This window comes from Lepus europaeus, chromosome 9 (assembly GCF_033115175.1).
Source record: "Lepus europaeus isolate LE1 chromosome 9, mLepTim1.pri, whole genome shotgun sequence".
NCBI lineage: Eukaryota > Metazoa > Chordata > Mammalia > Lagomorpha > Leporidae > Lepus > Lepus europaeus.
The window spans coordinates 101,508,301-101,527,772 of record NC_084835.1 but is presented as its reverse complement, the minus strand read 5'-3'; positions in this window follow the sequence as shown (position 1 = coordinate 101,527,772).

Genomic DNA, 19,472 nt, shown 5'->3' with positions numbered 1-19,472 from the left:
CATTTTCCTGATGGCTAGTGATCCTGAACATTTTTTTCAAGTGTATGTTGGCCAATTGTATTTCAACCTTTGACAAAATGCCTGTTCAAGTCCTTTGCCCATTTCTTAATGGTTGTTGTCATTGAGCTTCTTGAGCTCTTTACAGATTCTGGATATTAATCCCTTACCAATTACATTTGCAAATATTTCTGCCATTCTGTCAGTTGCTTCTTCCCTTTGCTGAATGTTTTTTTTTTTTTTTTTGCAGTACAGAAGTTTCTCAGCTTGATGTAATCCTGTTTTTTAAATTTGGCTTTAATTGAATGTGCTTCTGGGTTTTTTCAAAGAAATCTTTGCCTATCCCAATGTCTTGCAGAGTTTTCCCAATGTTCTACAGTAATTTAATGGTTTTGGGTAATAGATTTAGGTTCTTGATATATTTTGAGTGGATTTTTGTGTAAGGTATGGTCTAGTTTCTTTATTTTACAGATTTATTTATTTGAAAGACAGAGTTACAGAGAGAGGTAGAGACAGAGAGAGAGGTCTTCCATCCGCTGGTTCACTCCCCACATGGCCACAACGGGCGGAGCTGCACCAATCCTAAGCCAGGAGCCAGGATCATCTTCTGGGTCTCCCACGTGGGTGCAGGGGTCCAAGGACTTGGGCCATCTTCCACTGCTTTCCCAAGCCATACCAGAGAGCTGGATCAGAAGTGCAGCAGTCGGGACTAGAACCAGCACCCATATGCGATATCTGTGCTTCAGGCCGGCATTAACCTGCTATGCCACAGTGCCAGCCCCTGGGTCTAGCTTCATACTTCTACATGTGGAGATCCTGTTTTCCAGCCCCATTCGGTGAAGAGACTGTCCTTGTTGCAGGAATTGATTTTAGCTCCTTCATCAATAATGAGTTGATTGTAGATGCATGAATTGATTTCTGGAGTTTCTTTTCTGTTCCATTGAAGTACATGTCTATTTTTGGCCAGTACTAGGCTGTTTTGATTGTAACTGCCATGTAGTATGTCTTGAAATCTGGTATTGTGATGCCTCCAGCTTTGTTTTTGTTGTGTAAGATTGCTTTAGCTATCTGGAGTCTCTTGTGTTTCCATATGAATTTTGGCATTGTTTGTTTCTAAATCTGAGAAGATTGCCATTGGTATTTTGACTGGAATTGCACTGACTCTAAACTGCCTTCTATAGTATAGACATTCTTCCAATCAATGATCATGGAAGATTTTTCCATTTTTTTGTGTCATCTATTTCTTTAGTGTTCTGTAATTTTCATCATTGAGGTCTTTTGCCTCCTTGGTTAAACTTACTCCAAGGTCTTTAATTTTTTTTCTGCCATTGTGAATGATACTACACTTTCAATTACTTTCTTACAAGTACTTTCTCAGCCATGACATAGTCTGTGTATACAAAGCCTATTTATTTTTACATGCTAATTTTATATCTTGCAACTTTACCAAACTCTTATGAGTTCCAGCAGTCTGTTAGTGGAGTCTTCTGGTTCCCCTATAATTAGGATCATGTCACATGTCAAAACAGGAATAATTTGACTTCTCTGTAATTTGTATCCATTTGGTTTCCTTTTCTTGCCTAATGGCTGTGGCTAAAACTTTCAGAACTATATTGAATAGGAATGATGAAAGTGGGTATCCTTGTCTAGTTCTAGATTGTATTGGAAATGCTTCCAACTTTTCCTCATTTGATATCATGCTGGCTGTGGATTTGTTGATTGTGTTGAGGAATGTTCCTTCTATACCTAATTTGCTTAAGGTTTATCATCATGAAAGGATGTTGTATTTTATCATATACTTTCTCTGCGTCTATTGGAATACTTATTTTTTTGTCAAGTGGAGTGGACAGTGAGAGAGACAGAGAGAAAGGTCTTCCTTTACCATTGGTTCACCCTCCAATGGCCACTGCAGCTGGCGGGCTGCAACCAGCGCACCGCACTGATCCAAAGCCAGGAGCCAGGTGCTTCCTCCTGGTCTCCCATATGGGTGCAGGGCCCAAGCACTTGGGCCATCCTCCACTGCACTCCCAGGCCACAGCAGAGAGCTTGACTGGAAGAGGAGCAACTGGGACAGAATCCGGCACCCCAACCGGGACTAGAACATGGGGTGCTGGTGCCGCAGGCAGAGGATTAGCCTCTTGAGCCACAGCACCGGCCATGTTTTTCATTCAGCTAATATAATAGCACAATGATTGATTTGAGAATGTTGAACCATCCCTGAATACCAGGGATAAATCCCACTTGGTCTGAGTGAATGATCTTTCTGGTGTATTGTTGGTTTCTATTAGCTAGTATTTCATTGAGGACTTTTGCATCTATGTTCATCAGTGTTAATGGTCTATAGTATTCTTTCTTTTATATTTTTATTTTCTAAAGGTTTATTTATTTGAGATGCAGAGTTATAGACAAAGAGGGGTAGAGACAGAAAGGTCTTCCATCCACTGGTTCACTCCCCCAAATGGCTTCAATGGCCAAGGCTGGGGCAGGCTGAAGCCGGGAGCTTCTTCACGGTCTCCCATGTGGGTTTAGGGATCCATGCATTTGGGCCATCTTCCATGAGGTGGATTAGAAGTGGAGCAGTTGGGACTAGAACCGGTGCCCATATTGGTTTTAAGCACTGCAGGCAGAGGCTTTACCTACTATGCCACAGCTCCAGCCCCTGTTATATCTTTTGATGGTTTTGGGATTAACATGATGCTGGTCTCAAAGAAGGAGTTTGGGAGAATTCACTCCCATTTAATTGTTTTGAATAATTTGAGAAGAAGTAGAATTAGTTCTTCATTAAAATCAAGTAGAATTCAACAGTGAAGCCATGTATTTAAGTTTTTAAAAATCATTGCATTAAGCCTCACATTTGATTATAAATTGTCAAAATGTGTCTCTTTGAAATTATCTCACTCATCAGTTTATGAATGTAGGAGCTCAGCAGGTTATATCATTGTCCTTACTCCACAAAGTCCTATATCTCAGTACCAAGAAGCTAATTAAGCTGAAACTTCAGAGACCCTTTTTTCCATGGGACCATACTAAGGTCCAGGGAAAAGCCTCAGCAGTTTGTATACTTGGTGATTTGGTTTTATAAAGTTTGCAGTAGTAAGATATCATGCTTTCAATAAATTAAGACCAGGACTATTTCAAGTCCAATTTCCCCTTGATATAATAACCCTCAGGTGACAGTGTATGGCCATGGGCAATTTGGGATCAGGCTAAGAGGATTTTGTATTAGAAATACATTAAGTTTTGATGTATTGAAGCATATATATACAGTATGCCAAGAATTTCAAATATCCCATTTAGTTACTGCTGTCCCAGTAGGAGAAGGGTAATACTCCCATAAACCCTTTCCCTCTATGCCAGTTCAACCAGTGTTGTGACAAAGTGAAGCCCCAAGGTTGTATCATGATATTAATAAAATTATGACTTGTCCTAAATTTAATTAGAAGGGCAAGATAATGGAGGAGGGGAGAGGGAAGGGAGTTAAACAGCTCACAGCTATGGATCAAATCAATAAAAACTATTCCACGTTGTTGAGTGGTAGTGTATTTATGTCCCAATCAGCTGTGGTCTTTAAGAGTTACTGAAATATTTACAGACAAGATGGTTGAAAAAAATCTGTCAGATTAATTCCATGAAAATTTGAGTCCAGATTATTTATGAGCTAATATATCTTAAAACCAGGTGATGGATACATGGGGGTGTTTTTTCTAATTTCTAATAGTTTTGAAAAAACTATGCATCACTAACACATTTCAGAGCAAAGTTTAGTATAAGGAGTATGCTCTGGTTTTGGTTGTACATGAAAAAGCTTAAAAATATTACTAATATAAAAACTACAAACTTTGACTCACACTATACAGATGAGTAACCACCAAGTGCTATGGCATCCTCCTTACCACTTAAATCAATTTAGTAATGAGTGTTCATCATTATGAAGTTGCTCCTACCCACAAAATGTCTTGATTTGCCTTGCTCCATCCTTGTTGTCTATGGCTGGTGCAGGTTCAATATAAGCAGTTTGCTTTCCTTCCCTAAGTTTTCCTTACAGAAATACTCTTGTATTACAAATCCAGTGGATATATTTCCAATCACCATTTAGCCTTAATGCTGATAGTTATAAGAACTCATCCCAGGCCTGATTGTTTTCTAGAGTCTGTAACTGCTTAATAAATGCTTTTATTTCAGAAATCCCTTGGTCTTGTGAATTTTGGTTTAAATATATATATATATATGTGTGTGTGTGTGTGTGTGTGTGTATATATGGAAGAAAGAAACTGCTTAAAATATGAAGCCAGAAACCTAATCATCAGACATGTAAAATTATTCTAAAGGAAGGATTAGGTCCTCATCAACACCTTGTCAATCCATAGATTTTCTCTGCCATGAATAGTTGAAAATGAAGTCTGTGTAATTTTATATACATGGGATTTATTTTCATTTTGATAAAGATAGTACAAAATAAAATTTCCATAACCTCTGTTTTCAGAAATAAACCTATAGCAGTATTAAAGATAGCAGGTGTGTCTATATGCAAATTTGTATGTCTGCTTTTTAAATTTGTGATTTGTTGTGACTTTCCTCATTGTAATTATCCAGCTTTATAATCTTTAAAGATTTATTTGTTTGAAAGACAGAGTGATGGAGGATGGGAGGAGAGGCAGACAGACAGCTCTTCATCTGATGGTTCACTCCCCTAAATGGCTGCATAGGCTGTAGCTAGGCAAGGCCAAAGCCAGGAGCTTGGAACTCTGTCAGGGTCTCCCAAGTGGGTGGCAGTGACTCAAGCATTAGCAGGAAGCTGTATTGGAAGCAGAGCAGCTGGGACTTACACTGGCACTCTGATAATGGATACCTGCATTATAAGCGGTGGCTTAACTTGTTGAGCCATAACATTGGCTCCCTGTAATTAATTTTGTATTTTAATATTTTACATCATCTTCCTTAAAGAAATATATTAAAATTGTATGAATCTTAAAGCACTACAAAAACCAAGATTAGCCCTTGACTGACAGGATAAAAGTCAGAAATTCACATAGTGCTGACTGGTTTCCATCGGATTGAGGGGAGAGGGATTCCAGCTGTTAACTCTCAGTAGTTTCTGTATTCTCACATGCAAGCAAGATGAAAACAAACCTTCAGTTTAGTTGAGGATGAGTCAAAGAAAAAAAAGGAATGTACTGTTCTTTCCATCATTTCTGTTTTTCCTTCATAAACTGTATCAAACCATAATAGATGAGAGTTGATTTAATGCTTACTCTAAATTAAATGATGAGCTATGGACTTCATTTTCACTTTATTTTAAAAGGAGAGAGAGAAAGCGAGCAAGCGAGAGAGTGCCTGTGTAGTAGGAATATTTTCCATCTACTGTTTCATTCCCCAAACACAAGCAGCCAGCAGCCCAGAATTCAATCTAGATTTCCTATGTGGGTGGCAGGGACCCAAGTTCCTGAGCCATCATCTTCGGCTTTGCAGGTTCACCTCAGCATGAAGCTGGATGGGGAGTGGCTGAGCTGGGATTTGACCAGGCACTCTGATACAGGGTACATGTCTCCCAAGTGGCATAACTGCTGCGCCAAATGCCTGTCCCAAAGGAGTTTAATTTTGTCCTTAGATTTGAGCACGTGAGGCCCTGTTGCAGGACCCATGCCTCAGGGGTTCCATCGTATTAGAGAGCTGAGTTACATCTTCTGAGTTGTATGGGCTGTGGCCAGCATTCCCACTCTGACAAGGATTTGGAACCTCAAAGTTTTGTGAGTCTGCATTTGGTGGATAGGACTGGCCAGGCCTAACAATCCTGTCTGGAGGGGTCAGCCTGAGTCTGGACCTGACCTATGTGGTCCTTAGTCTCCCCTATTCCTCTGTTGGGAGCTGTCTCACTCTCTATCCTGTTCCCTAACAGGATCTCCCTAGTGTGTTATGGTTTAGCCCCTATCCTGTGATATGATGGCAGTTTGGCAGGATGAGGATTGCTTTTGCTAGCCTGTGCAGAATATCTTTCATACAATAGTATGGTATTTGACTGCTAGGATGGTGCTGACATGCTCATTTTGGATGACTGTCTTTCATACTAGACCAATGGTGCTGCATTTATTTCCTTCTCATGCCTTCAAGACCTCTGTTCCCCAACACCAAAGAGTCCTTTGGAGCAATGTTCTGTCCGAATTGCCTCCTGTTGATGTACTGGCATGAGCTTTCCTGGCTTTGATCTATGCAGTGCTGGACAAGGAATGGGCATTTTTTTATGGGATTATCTTTTTCCAGTCTGTGTTCAAAGGTGATATTTGGACAGCAGGATTGTAGTGAATTTTGAAAGACTATATTTTAGGAGTTCAGTGATTACAACATAAGGAATTCAACAAATGACATGGTTGGAAGATGTTTTTTTTTTTGGACAGGCAGAGTGGACAGTGAGAGAGAGAGACAGAAAGGTCTTCCTTTGCCGTTGGTTCACCCTCCAATGGCCGCCGCAGTTGGCGTGCTGCGGCCAGCGCACCGCACTGATCCGATGGCAGGAGCCAGGTACTTATCCTGGTCTCCCATGGGGTGCACTTGGGCCATCCTCCACTGCATTCCCTGGCCACAGCATAGAGCTGGCCTGGAAGAGGGGCAACCGGGACAGAATCCAGTGCCCCAACTGGGACTAGAACCCGGTGTGCCGGCGCCGCATGGTGGAGGATTAGCCTAGTGAGCCGCGGCGCCGGCCGGAAGATGTTTTTCTATATTTGAGCTATAAAGTTTTGAACTGTAAGTTCAACATGACTGGAAAATAAACTATTCACACTTCCTACACTTTGGATAAGACTAGAATTTGTGTCCAACATCAATTAAGCATGGGACTAATTTAAGAGTTATATGAAGCCAGTCTTCATAGATAACAGAGCACTGTGAGTAATGATGTACCAACATGAAATAAGTTATTGTGCAGTTGTTGAGGCAAGAAGATCAATTTTATTTCCATAAAAGAGATCCTAAAGTGCCATGGAATTTTGAATAATCACAATGTTCCCACCTATTTCTTGAAGAGGGAGATAGAAGTTAGCCAAGGGTGGCACATTGGACAGTAAAACACAGAGATGGCTCATAGATCTGAGCCAGAAGAGATGGTACCTGGTTATCACCAGCTTTCTTTCCCTACATTTTGTGTGCATAACAAGCACACAGGTACTTGTTTTCTAACTACTGTGTATAGATTTCATACTTACATAAGGGTACTTCAAAAAGTTTGTGGAAAATGGGATTAAAAATAATTTGGTATAAAATTTTTGAAATCCATGCATACCTTTTTCATAATATGAATTTGCCGTGAAGTTTTTGAAGATCCCTCATGTGAATACATTTAAAAATTTTTTGTAACAAAATAAACAATCTTTTAATTCTAGTTTTACACAAACTTTCTGAAGTACTTTTGTACCACTATATATCAGAAAGGCTCATAAACTTATTTATTTGAAAGGCAAAGTTAGAGAGGCAGAGAGAGAGAGAGAGAGAGAAGTCTTCCATTGGCTGGTTCACTCTCCAAATAGCCGCAGTGGGAGGAGTTGGGCTGATTCAAAACCAGAAGCCAGGAGCTTCTTCTGGGTCTCCCATGTGGGTGCTTGGGCCCAAGGACTTGGGCCATCTTCTACTGCTTTCCTGGGCCATAGTGGAGAGCTGGATCAGAAGTGGAACAGCTAGATCTCAAACCAGTGCCCATAAGGGATGCTGGCACTACAGGCAGCAGCTTTAACCTCCACACTACAGCGCTGGCCCCACTCATAAACTTTTAATACAAATTTACATCAAATTATTTACTGACTGTTGATGAACAACTTAATATGTTGTCCCGCTTAGTATTTTGTTTGTTTTACTTAATACTATTGATTGAATTCTGTAATTAATAGTTATTCTTAAGTGTTGAAACTTAACTGAAAAGTAATCCCTGTTAAATATAAGAGTGGGAATAAGAGAGGGAAGAGATGTACAATTTGGGACATGCTCAAGCTGACTTGCCCCAAATGGTGGAGTTAGAAATGTGCCAGGGGATTCCAGTTCAATCCCATCAAGGTGGCATGTACGAATGCCATCTCACTAGTCCAAGTGATCAATTTCAGTTCACAATTGATCACACTGATAGGACTAAGAGTGTGTCTGAAAATATTAACCGATAGAATAAAAAAGGGAGAGAAGGATCCAACATGGGAAGTGGGATACACAGCAGACTCATAGAATGGCAGATGTCCTAAATAGCACTCTGGCCTCAGAATCAGCCCTTAAGGCATTCGGATCTGGCTGAAGAGCCCATGAGAGTATTGTAGGCATGGAAAGCCAAGACACTCTGTCCAAAAAAAAAAAAATGACCTAAATGAAAGATCTCTGTTAGTGAGATCCCAGTGGAAAGAACAGGTCATCAAAGAAGGAGGTACCTTTCTCTGAAGGGAGGAGAGAACTTCCACTTTGACTATGACCTTGTCTAAATATGATAAGAGTCAGTGAACTCAAAAGGCTTACATAGCTTTGGTAACTCATGACAAGAGCCTAGGGTGATTACTGATGCCATACACATGAGTGTCAATTTGTTAAGTTAACAACAGGAGTCACTGTGCACTTACTCCTCATGTAGGATCTCTGTCCTTAATGTGCTGTACATTGTGATTTAATACTGTAACTAGTACTCAAACAGTATTTTTCACTTTGTGTTTCTGTGTGGGTGCAAACTGTTGAAATCTTTACTTTATACTAAACTGATCTTCTGTATATAAAGAGAATTGAAAATGAATCTTGATGTGAATGGAAGGGGAGAGGGAGCGGGAGATGGGAGGGTTGCGGGTGGGAGGGAAGTTATGGGTAGGGGGAGGAAGCCATTGTAATCCATAAGCTGTACTTTGGAAATTTATATTCTTTAATTAAAAGTTAAAAAAATTATTTACACAGAGGTCACACAAAAAATAGTTGCCTGTGGCTTCACGCTTCCTATAAGTGGACCTGGTGGAAGTAGTACATGAGGTGTATAAGACCTGATCTCTTATATGTCATTTTGAATCAGCCACCACATATACAACACAGACTTTTGAAATTGTCTCATTTCCCTCAGGGAATTTTTTCATTTTTCCTTTTTTGGTGAAATATTAGCTCTTTGATCATTTTCTTAATTTCACCCTATATATGTAGAAGATTATGAAGTGTTATGCAATCCTATTCTCTAATTGCCTCACTACCATTTTATTATTTGTTATTTACTTTAATACTCATTTAAAGTTTATTTCACAAATACTCGTTCTCTCCAAATACCTTATAAAATCCTTAAATCAGATGTTTTAAGTCTTTGTTTTTTAGCACGAGCATAAAGCACATGCTTAATAAGTACTTGATTGATTAATATAAGAAGTTTAAGTTGTCAAAATTGGAATATAAATTGTTATAATGAATATAATGTATGAGGATTGTTTTGAGATTTTAGATAGACTAATTATAATTAAATACAAAATAGTTTTAATTACAATTTTTTCCAATTTGTACTCTTAGAAAACATTGGTGTGAAGTAGATCATTATGTATTGAAGCTTGAGGTGAAAACCCTCTTTACACTAAAAGTTACCAAATTCACAGCCTCTAGGACAGAGGTTTAAAGTATTTTTTTTTAAATTAAACTTTTATTTAATGAATATAAATTTCCAAAGTACAGCTTATGGGTTACAATGGCTTCCCCCTTCCAAAATTCCCCTCCCACCCACAACCCTCCCCTTTCCCGCTCCCTCTCCCCTTCCAATCACATCATGATTCATTTTCAATTCTCTTTATATACAGAAGATCAGTTTAGTATATATTAGGTAACGATTTCAACAGTTTGCCCCATATAGTAACACAAAGTGAAAAAAAAATACTGTTGGAGTACTAGTTATAGCATTAAATAAGAGTGTACAGTACATTAAAGACAGAGATCTTACATAATATATTTTTTAAAAAATTAATTTTCTATGCCATTTCCAATTTAACACCAGGTTTTTCCTTTTTTTCATTTCCAATTATCTTTATATACAGAAGATCGATTCAGTATATAATTAGTAAAGATCTCATCAGTTTGTACCCACGCAGAAACACAAAGTGTAAATATACTGTTTCAGTACTAGTTATAGCATCACTGCACATTAGACGACACATTAGGGACAGATCCCACATGGGATGTAAGTACACAGTGACTCCTGTTGCTGACTTAACAATTTGACACTCCTGTTCATGGCGTCAGTAATCTCCCTAGGCCCTAGTCATGAGTTGCCAGGGCTATGGAAGCCTTTAGAGTTCGCTGACTTTGATCTTATTCCGATAGGGTCATAGTCAAAGTGGAAGTTCTCTCCTCCCTTCAGAGAAAGGTACCTCCTTCTTTGATGGCCCTGTTCTTTCCACTGGGATCTCACTCACAGAGATCTTTCATTTAGGTCTTCTTCTTTTTTTCTTTTCCATGGTTTCTTGGCTTTCCATGCCTACAATACTCTCATGGGCTCTTCAGCCAGATCCGAATGCCTTAAGGGCTGATTCTGAGGCCAGAGTGTTGTTTAGGACGTCTGCCATTCTATGAGTCTGCTGTGTATCCCGCTTCCCATGTTGGATCTTTCTCTCCCTTTTTGATTCTATCAGTTAGTATTAGCAGACACTTGTCTTGTTTGTGTGATCCCTTTGACTCTTAGACCTATCAGAGCCATCGAATGGTTTAAAGTCTTGATAGAAGGCAGAAAGAAGGTTGCCCCCTCCAGTTCACAGAGCCAGCATCACTTAACATGCAGTTGATGATTATTCCAGAGCTGTCAGTCTAGCTGATGTCCAGTATCACTGACAGAGGTTTGTGACTGGAAGTATTTGAAGGGTTCCCTCAATGACTTGGACTGAATAATTAGTGGAAACAAAAATTACTGTAGTCTGAACTTTCCTGCAACTTTAGTGGCCTCCCTGGAGCCCTGAATCAGAGATGTGGTGACTTTTTCCATAAGTTAAGGACAGTGGACTCTCCTACAGGTAGTGGGTAAAAGTTGTAATGCCTGGCTGGAGGTGAATATTTAGACTTGACCTTAAGAGATTAGTTATTTATCCATTGCCTACCTCCACCCTTCCCTCTCCCTCACCCAGTCTCACTGGACTGAATTTCTCACAAGGCAGACACTATGTTTGTCTTCTTTGATTCCCACTGATGTATCACATGGGTGTTTAGTTTACAGAGGATCTCACGACATACTTACCTATGGTCTAAGATCCATAAGGGGCTCACTGTCACCAGACTCATAACAGTTAAAGGCCCTTAATGATATTGTAGTCCCTGAGATGATGAGGGCTGTATCCTCTTATGCACATGATTCACCAGAATTGAAAACAAAAATCTATTTATAAATATTCCCAGCTTTAGATGGCTAACAGATCATACAAAATAATTTAGGTGTATAAAATAACACAATTTCCCTTTCATCTCATTGTCTGCATCTTCATTTACAGATCATTGTGTTGCTCCTTAATATTCTATCTTGCTTATTTTATCTTTTTGTGCTGGCTATGTAGTTCTCTTGGTTGGTTTAAGCTACCTCCTAAATCATGTCTTGTTAGGTTAGTTATCATTCCTTAGTCACATAGTCACCCAGTATGAGAAAGGAGTATCAGAGGGGTTAAGGTAGATAGCTCAGTATTTAGTTCAGCACAGCACTCTCTATTCCCATCCTATATTCGCTTGCTCCTTTTATCCTTCTCTCTGTATTTATTTATATTCATGGCAGCAGAACTAAAACATCAGCTGGGCATCAGTAACCTCATTCTGAGTTTCATCAATGTTCAGTGATTGAATGGAGAGATACAGGCATTGAGCAGGTTGTATTATTTCCTTTGATACTTCTTGGGTTCACATTTCCTTGGTATTATACCAAGAATTTTTAGCAACAAATCCATTGTTGTGTGAAATGGCATTTGCAGAGACTTTCCTCCTTGATTGAGTATTTGCCTGACACATTTTGACCAATTACTGATGCTTTTCTTCACTGGGCTGTGCTGAGGAAGCTTTAGAACAGAGTGTATGCTATAATTAGGTAAATTTGAGTGAATTTGTCTGAAAGGAACTAATAGACATTTTGCTTTTCATGATGAAATCTCCTTCAAGCAAGGGGGTTTGAGGGGCTTGTATTTACTCCATGCTGGTAATCAGAAGCAGAATAGATGTGTTTCGTTTGACCTTTAAGTAGACACAGCTCAGGCACAACTGTCTGTCTTTATATAACTATTTGGCAAACTTTCCCTTTCATTTGGCTAGCACTATGGTGAGATTTTAGAGTGTTAAAGCTATGTAACATTTAATGAGTGCCAATCATGTGGCAGAAACAGAGCCAGTTTGAGCTCTAAGTTGTCTGGAATCTTGGGCTTAAATCCGTGACAGTCCTCTGTGTATATGGTGTGATGTCATGGCCACCTCAGGAGAGCCTGGGTTCAGCTCTTCTTCTGCGAGACTCCCCTATCTGCTGGCTGCTGAATGAAATTTCATTTCAGCTTTTGACACAAGTACCTTCTGGAGAGATCACACAATGATATCCTCAACTGCATGGCTTTTAAAGGGTCAGCAGATTTTGGGAGGTGTGGAAGAAAGTCTGTTTTTCCCCTTATTTATTTATTTAGAAACCTGGTTAAGATGTGGCAGAAATTTTAGATGGGGATAATTTACACCACAGCCAGTCCTGACAAACACAAAGTAGAATCTGGACTTTTTATACCATCCAAGGAATGGTGATGGCTAAGTCTCTTAGTCATGAAAGTAACATAAATCAAGAATGTTTTGTACTCTCACTGTTGTCTGGCGCTAGGCAAGTAGAAGGCATATGCATGAGATTTAAACAAAATTGTGGTATTTATACACGGTGGAATACTATTCAGTCATAAAAAGAATGAAATTCAGTCTTTTGCAACAAAACAGATGCAACTGAAGACTGTAATGCTTAGTGAAATAAGCCAGTCCCCAAAAGACAAATATCATATTTTCTCTGCGTTGTAGTAGTTAATGTAGAATACAAAAACTATCTAGGAAGGAAATGGACATCTTGTGATTTGATTGTTTTTAGCCCTTGTTTATACTCCTGTGGAACTATGGTCTTCCTACATTTTACTTGTTGAATATTATGCTTAGTGGTACATTAAGCATGTGATTATAGAGTGGATTGAAATATTTTGCAAAAATGGGGGACTGGGGGTGGGAGAGGGGGAGGGAAGTATAGTTATCTTAAAATTATACCCATGAAATACATGAAATATGTTCTCTTTAATAAATGCTGATAGCATGCTTTTGCTTCTTTGGGTTTTCAAAATATTAATGCATTGAGATATTAAGGTAGGATGAATTCTGTCAATATACCTACTAATAACAACATCTGAAACACTGCCTATGCTACTGTGTGTTCTGTCCTTTGGTTTTCTTGGGAATTTCTGTGTTGGAGCCATGTTCTATGTTTCCCACTATTTTGAGAGGAAAGTGCCTTTTAATCAGGATACAAATAAAATGGTTGATACTACACTGAGCAGAATGAAGTAGTGACACTTGTGACATTAAGCATCTCTCTGTAAGAGTAGTTTAGGGTGTTATTACTAATTCACTATCTGGAATCAGAGGTAGCTCCTTGTCTTTAGATTACGTCTGATTTTAATAATAAAGAAGAATATGAAATACAAGTATATAAATTTAGATCTAACATCCATTGAACATCTATGAACATAGGGTGTTGGATTCTTATGATCCCAAAAGAATCGAAACAAGTTGCAATATATCTTGTCTGCTTCAAGATATCTGGAAAAATGTGTTAAAATACATTTGCCCCCAAATGCATTTTTATTCACTCTATTTAAATGATTTATTTATTTATTTGAAAGACAGAGTTACAGAGAGACAGGTGCAGACAGAGAGAGGTTTTCCATCTGCTGTTTCACTCCCCAGATGGCCGTAACAGCCGGAGCTGCGCTGATCCGGAGCCAGGAGCTTCCTCTGGGTCTCCCACATGGGTGCAGGCGCCCAAGGACTACTGCTTTCCCAGGCCATAGCAGAGAGCTGGATCTGAAGTGGAGCAGCTAGGTCTTGAACTGGCACCCACATGTGATGCCTGCGCTTCAGGCAAGGGCGTTAACCACTGTACCACAGCGCCAGCTCCTCCTCATACATTTTTGTTGAAGAAAATCTATTTGATATTTCAGCGGAAAAACAGTAACCTGGTCTTTGCTAGAAGTGAAAGAAAATTCAACCTCTGTCTTCACAATAATGCACAAGTGAATTAGGTCAATGAGCTCCTTGGAGTCTGGTGACCAGAAAGCACCTCTAATCCATGCTAAATGAGCTTTGTGCTTTCTTTCTGGCATTACTTCTATAGCAGCAAGTCCAAAGTCGCAGCAAAACTTCAGTGGGCAATCTAAGAGGCTGACTAGTTTTCAGGGCAGCTTTAACTAACTAAACTAACTAAACAATTGTTAGGTAGCAGAACAGGCATATATATATATATATATATATATATATATATATATATATATATATATATGAGGCCTTCCATCTGTCTGGGAGAGTCTGTTCATGTGGAGGGGAAGGCAGTGACCTGCATTTTAAATCTAATCATTCTTAGTTTCAATCTTATCACAAAACACCTACCTTACAGGATTATATTGAATAATACAATGCTCGGTAAGTGCTGATGTATGGGAGACCTGTGAATCCTGCTTCTCCACTTAGTCAGTCATAACATGTACTGAGTATTTCCTAGTTGCCAAGTGTTATTTTAAGCACCTGGCCTGTGAAGATCTCACATCTAGAATACACTACTTCCATTTTTTCCCAATATTTAAAAAATTTTTTTCTTTGTAATATTGTTCCTAATGTCAAGTGTCTGAATTATATCTTTTGGCAAATTAAGTCAATGTAATGGACGAAAATTAAATCAAGGGTTATAATATTTAGTAGAAAGGGCCATTGAAATATGAGAAAGAAAACATATCCAGGGGTTGCTTGTGGACACTTTTCTGGAATTTGTAGAAAGCAGGCTGAGAGAATTGCTGTATTTGAGAATGTTAGATATAAGGGGAAAATGCCATTACTGAAAACATTGCAACTATTTTTACTGTGTGTATCTTTATCTTGGTCACTTGTATCTGGAAATATCTTAGGAAATCAAGGACTGAAGTGCTTGGTGATATTCAGTAGTTTTCTCTGGTTGGCCCATTGCCGGATTGGATGCAGTGGGCATCACCTGATTTTCTGATGCGTTTAGGCAGGGATTACAGTTGCCATCTCTGCTGACTACGTTCCTTAATGAGGAAAGAAATGGAGAAATCGTCACCTCTTCCAAGCAGCATTTTGATGTTGCTGTTGTACTTTGGCACACTGAGCAGTTATTTGCTAATGAACTGTCTGACTGGATTGCTCTTAACTTCCCTGCCCTTTCTTCTCATAGTTATCAAACAGCATCTAGTAGGTTTCCCTTTCCACTGCTATGCCAACCTGTCACACACTCAGTTTGCCCTGCTTCAGAACAGGGCTGAGGCCCAGCTGGCACTCAGGATACTGGAGACTGCTGCTGCCCACATTTCCCAAAGTATATAATTTTGAAGCTGGCTAGATATAACTTTTATGCACTTCTAAATTTTATAGAAAGTGAAATATTTCTATAATGTTATAAGGCTAGTATGCTTTGTCTATAACCTGTGACTATGCTGTTAAAGATATTTAGATAGAGCTAACCTCTCAGTGGATTTAAGAAAATTGAGTACTTTTATTCACCATGAAGTCTTGGCTTCTAAAACTATATAGAAAGTTCACAGAACCTTGTCCCCATGGACATAAAAACTAAACATTTAGATCACTTAAAACTGTATCTTGGGGCCTTATAAATTATCTGTGGTAAAGATTCTATTTCTAATATTGTAAATGGAGGATTTTGTAAGATATAAAAATTATTAAAAACAAAGAGGACACAGGCTTACAAATACAAGTCCTTTTAAAAATGATGTTAGGTTTAACAGCCGTAGAACAAGTCTGTCAAACAATATAAAAATTTCTAAAGATACATCTTCAAATTATCTACTTCTCTGGGAACAGTGACAGTTTGCAAGCCAATGTCATCATGTGGATGACACTGGGAATGACACCTCCATCAATTTTGTCCCTCAGCTTTCACCTGGTTGTGCAGACCAGGCCAACAATTGCATCTCTAGATTTTTTTTCCCAACTTGGTTTTCAATAACTTCATGGTTCTACCTACCCCCAAAATCCTAAAGAGCAATGTCATCTAATAAAAATATAATATGAGCTCCCATGAAGAATTAAAAATGTTCTAGTAATCACATCAAAATTCTGATATTATAATTGTTTGACTTGATTTGTCTAAAAGTTAACATTTCAGCATATAATCAATATAAAACTATCATTAAGAAGATGTTCTGGGGCCATTGCTGTGGCATAGTGGGTTAACACCCTGGCCTGAAGTGCCAGCATCCCATATGGGTGCCGGTTCTAGTCCTGGCTGCTCCTTTTCTGATTCAACTCTCTGCTGTGGACTGGGAAAGCAGTGGAAGATGGCCCAAGTCCTTGGGCCCTTGCACCCACATGGGAGACCTGGAGGAAACTCCTGGCTCCTGGCTTCAGATCGGTGCAGCTCTGCCTGTTGTGGCCAGTTGGGGAGTGAACCATTGGATGGAAGACCTCTCTCTGGTTCTCCTCCCGTTGTGTGTAATTCTCACTTTCAAATAAATATTTTTTAAGAAAGATGTTCTCTGTTTCATAATTTTCACCTATGTTTCACTTTGGACTATTCATATCTCAAGTGCTCAACACCTGCCTGTGACTGGTGGTGTCTTTGGAATAGTACAGCTAAAGACCTCTCTGAGCTACCCTAGGTTTAAGTATGCCTCATATGACAACATCAATGTGTCTTATTAGGAAACTACCACCACAATAGGGAAATTTAAAACCCTTTGTTGGGAGGAGAAAATGTGCTAGGTAAGATCAGGGAAACACTTGTAGCAAAGGATGATGTCCTTTTCTCATCTATCTCTGATAACGTCATCTCTAAGTAGCTTCAGCTCAGCACCTCTGGAATCTGTACTGAAAATAACCGGATTTCTTATCCAGGCATTTTCAGCCCTGTTACAGCCAGCCAGTTTGAACTGTTCTTTTTCTCCTCTTCCAAGTTAAGACAATAGTTTATATCTTATATATCACGGTTTTTTCAAATAATGAAACAGATTTGGAAAGTTATCAGCATTTTTTGCATTATTTTTGCTGGGTTTCCCTTGTCTTTGATCTTTTCCTTTTTTTTTTTTTTTTTTTTTAGTTTTGCATTGTAGGGATGATGTCCTCAAAATCTGCCACTTCCATAGCGATTGCTGTTTAGTGGTAATGATGGCAAACCTGTCTGATCTGCCAGTGAGGTTTGTGGCAGAACCTCTCTGCTGCCCAGGGGAACTGAGCTCACCCTCACTTAATCTCCTTGATGACATTCACAGCGACAGTTTCAGCTCCGACCCTCATCATCCCTAGAGCCTCATCAATCTTCTTTACTCTGTTTCCAGTTACAACCATGGGGGAAGGAAAATACCTTCATGCAATTCTAAGCAGTCAAATATTTATAGTTACCCTCTTGTGAGCTCTTCCTTTATGGTTAGACAAAAGCTCTCAGCCTTATTGCTACTTAGTTACTTTCTGGATAAAACATTTAAGAGCTCCAAACTAGCACAGATAAAAGAATAAGTTTAATTAGATGATTTGCACTTTGTTCTCTGGAAGGAGTTACCTGAACCTCTCTCTCCAAAGTCAGTCTACCTAACATGTATGTCTGGATCTTGTCACATTGACGAGGCCTTTAGTTGATGATAACTTTTGCCAGTGCTAAATCTGGAGTGTGAAATCTTGGGATTTTAGTTTGATAAGAATTATGTCAAGTGTTAGCCGAAGATCTGAGGATATGATAAAATTTAGGAAAAATCAAATTTCAGTCTTTTAAGCAAGGCTGAATTTGAAGTCCATGTGACAGGAGAGGATGGGGTCTGGGGTGAGAGCAAATGCGGGGACCAGAGAGGAAGAAAGGGATCTTAGGCGATTAGCACAGACTCTGGAGGGTGCTGTTTACACTCATTAAGGGTGCTGTCCTGTACAAGGGTGGGGCTGCCTCCTTGAAAAGCCAAGTGTCAGGAGCAGGGCTGATATCATTCCTCTGTGGGCCTTCCTTTTAGGAAAAGTGAAGTCCAAGCCCCTTAGAATCCTCGGGGGAGGGCTCTGGGCTGTTGTGGAGTGTCACTGAGGTTTGAGAAAAGTTGCCAAGATGCCGTTTAAGTTGAGCATCCTGTCTAGTGCATCAGAGATTGATATTAACATGGTGTCCACTGAAGCATGGTACCAACTTTGTGTCTCAGGAGAAAAGTGTAGCATGAGAAGATATAGCAAGAAGTGTTAGAAAATTCTACAGCTTCAGGACCTAGGATTCTTTTTAAAAAGATGTATTTATTGGGCCGGCACCATAGCACACTAGGCTAATCCTCGGCCTTTGGCGCCAGCACCCCGGGTTCTAGTCCCGTAGGGGAGCCAGATTCTGTCCCAGTTGCTCCTCTTCCAGTCCAGCTCTCTGCTGTGGCCCGGGAAGGCAGTGGAGGATGGCCCAAGGGCTTGGGCCCTGCACCCGCATGGGAGACCAGGAGGAAGTACCTGGCTCCTGGCTTTGGATCAGCACAGCGTGCCGGCCGTAGCAGCCATGTGGGGGGTGAACCAACAGAAGGAAGACCTTTCTCTGTCTCTCTCTCTCACTGTCTAAATCTGCCTGTTAAAAAAAAAAGATGTATTTATTTGAAAGGCAGAGTTAAAGAGAGAGAGATCTTCTACCCTCTGGTTCACTCCCCAAATGGCCACAATGTCCAGGGCTGGGCCTGACTGAAGCCAGGAGCTTTTTCCAGGTCTCACATGTAGGTGCAGGGGCCCAAGTACGTGAACTTCTGCTGCTGCTCTCCTAGGCCATTAGTGGGGAATTGGATCAGATGTGGAGCAGCCAGGAGATGAATTAGCGCCCATATGGGATGCTGGCATCATAGGTGGCAGGTTTACTTACTATGCCACAACACAGGTCCCAGGACCTAGGATTCTTAACAAAATTTGTGGAGTTCTTTTAAGAATACCACTTATTAGAGAGGATAAATGGGGTTTAATATTGTAAGCAAACTATAAATTGTCCTTGATATGCCAGGCATATTGCCAGGACTGGCAGAAGTAATTCACACGTTCATCTATAACATCTGGGTGCTTTGTAGAGAGCCAAGAAAATCCTGCTTATCATAAAGGGAAACAAAGATCAAGTCCAGCCCTCTGTGTGGAATACTCAGGAGAGATGTTTTGATTTGTACTCCTGAGTATGAGTTATCTGAGTCTTAACTCACATCTGTCTCTCCCCTTCCCAACACACACATCCACTCTTCAGCAAGTACATTTGCAAAAAGGAATACGGATAAATAAATATTAGAATGGAA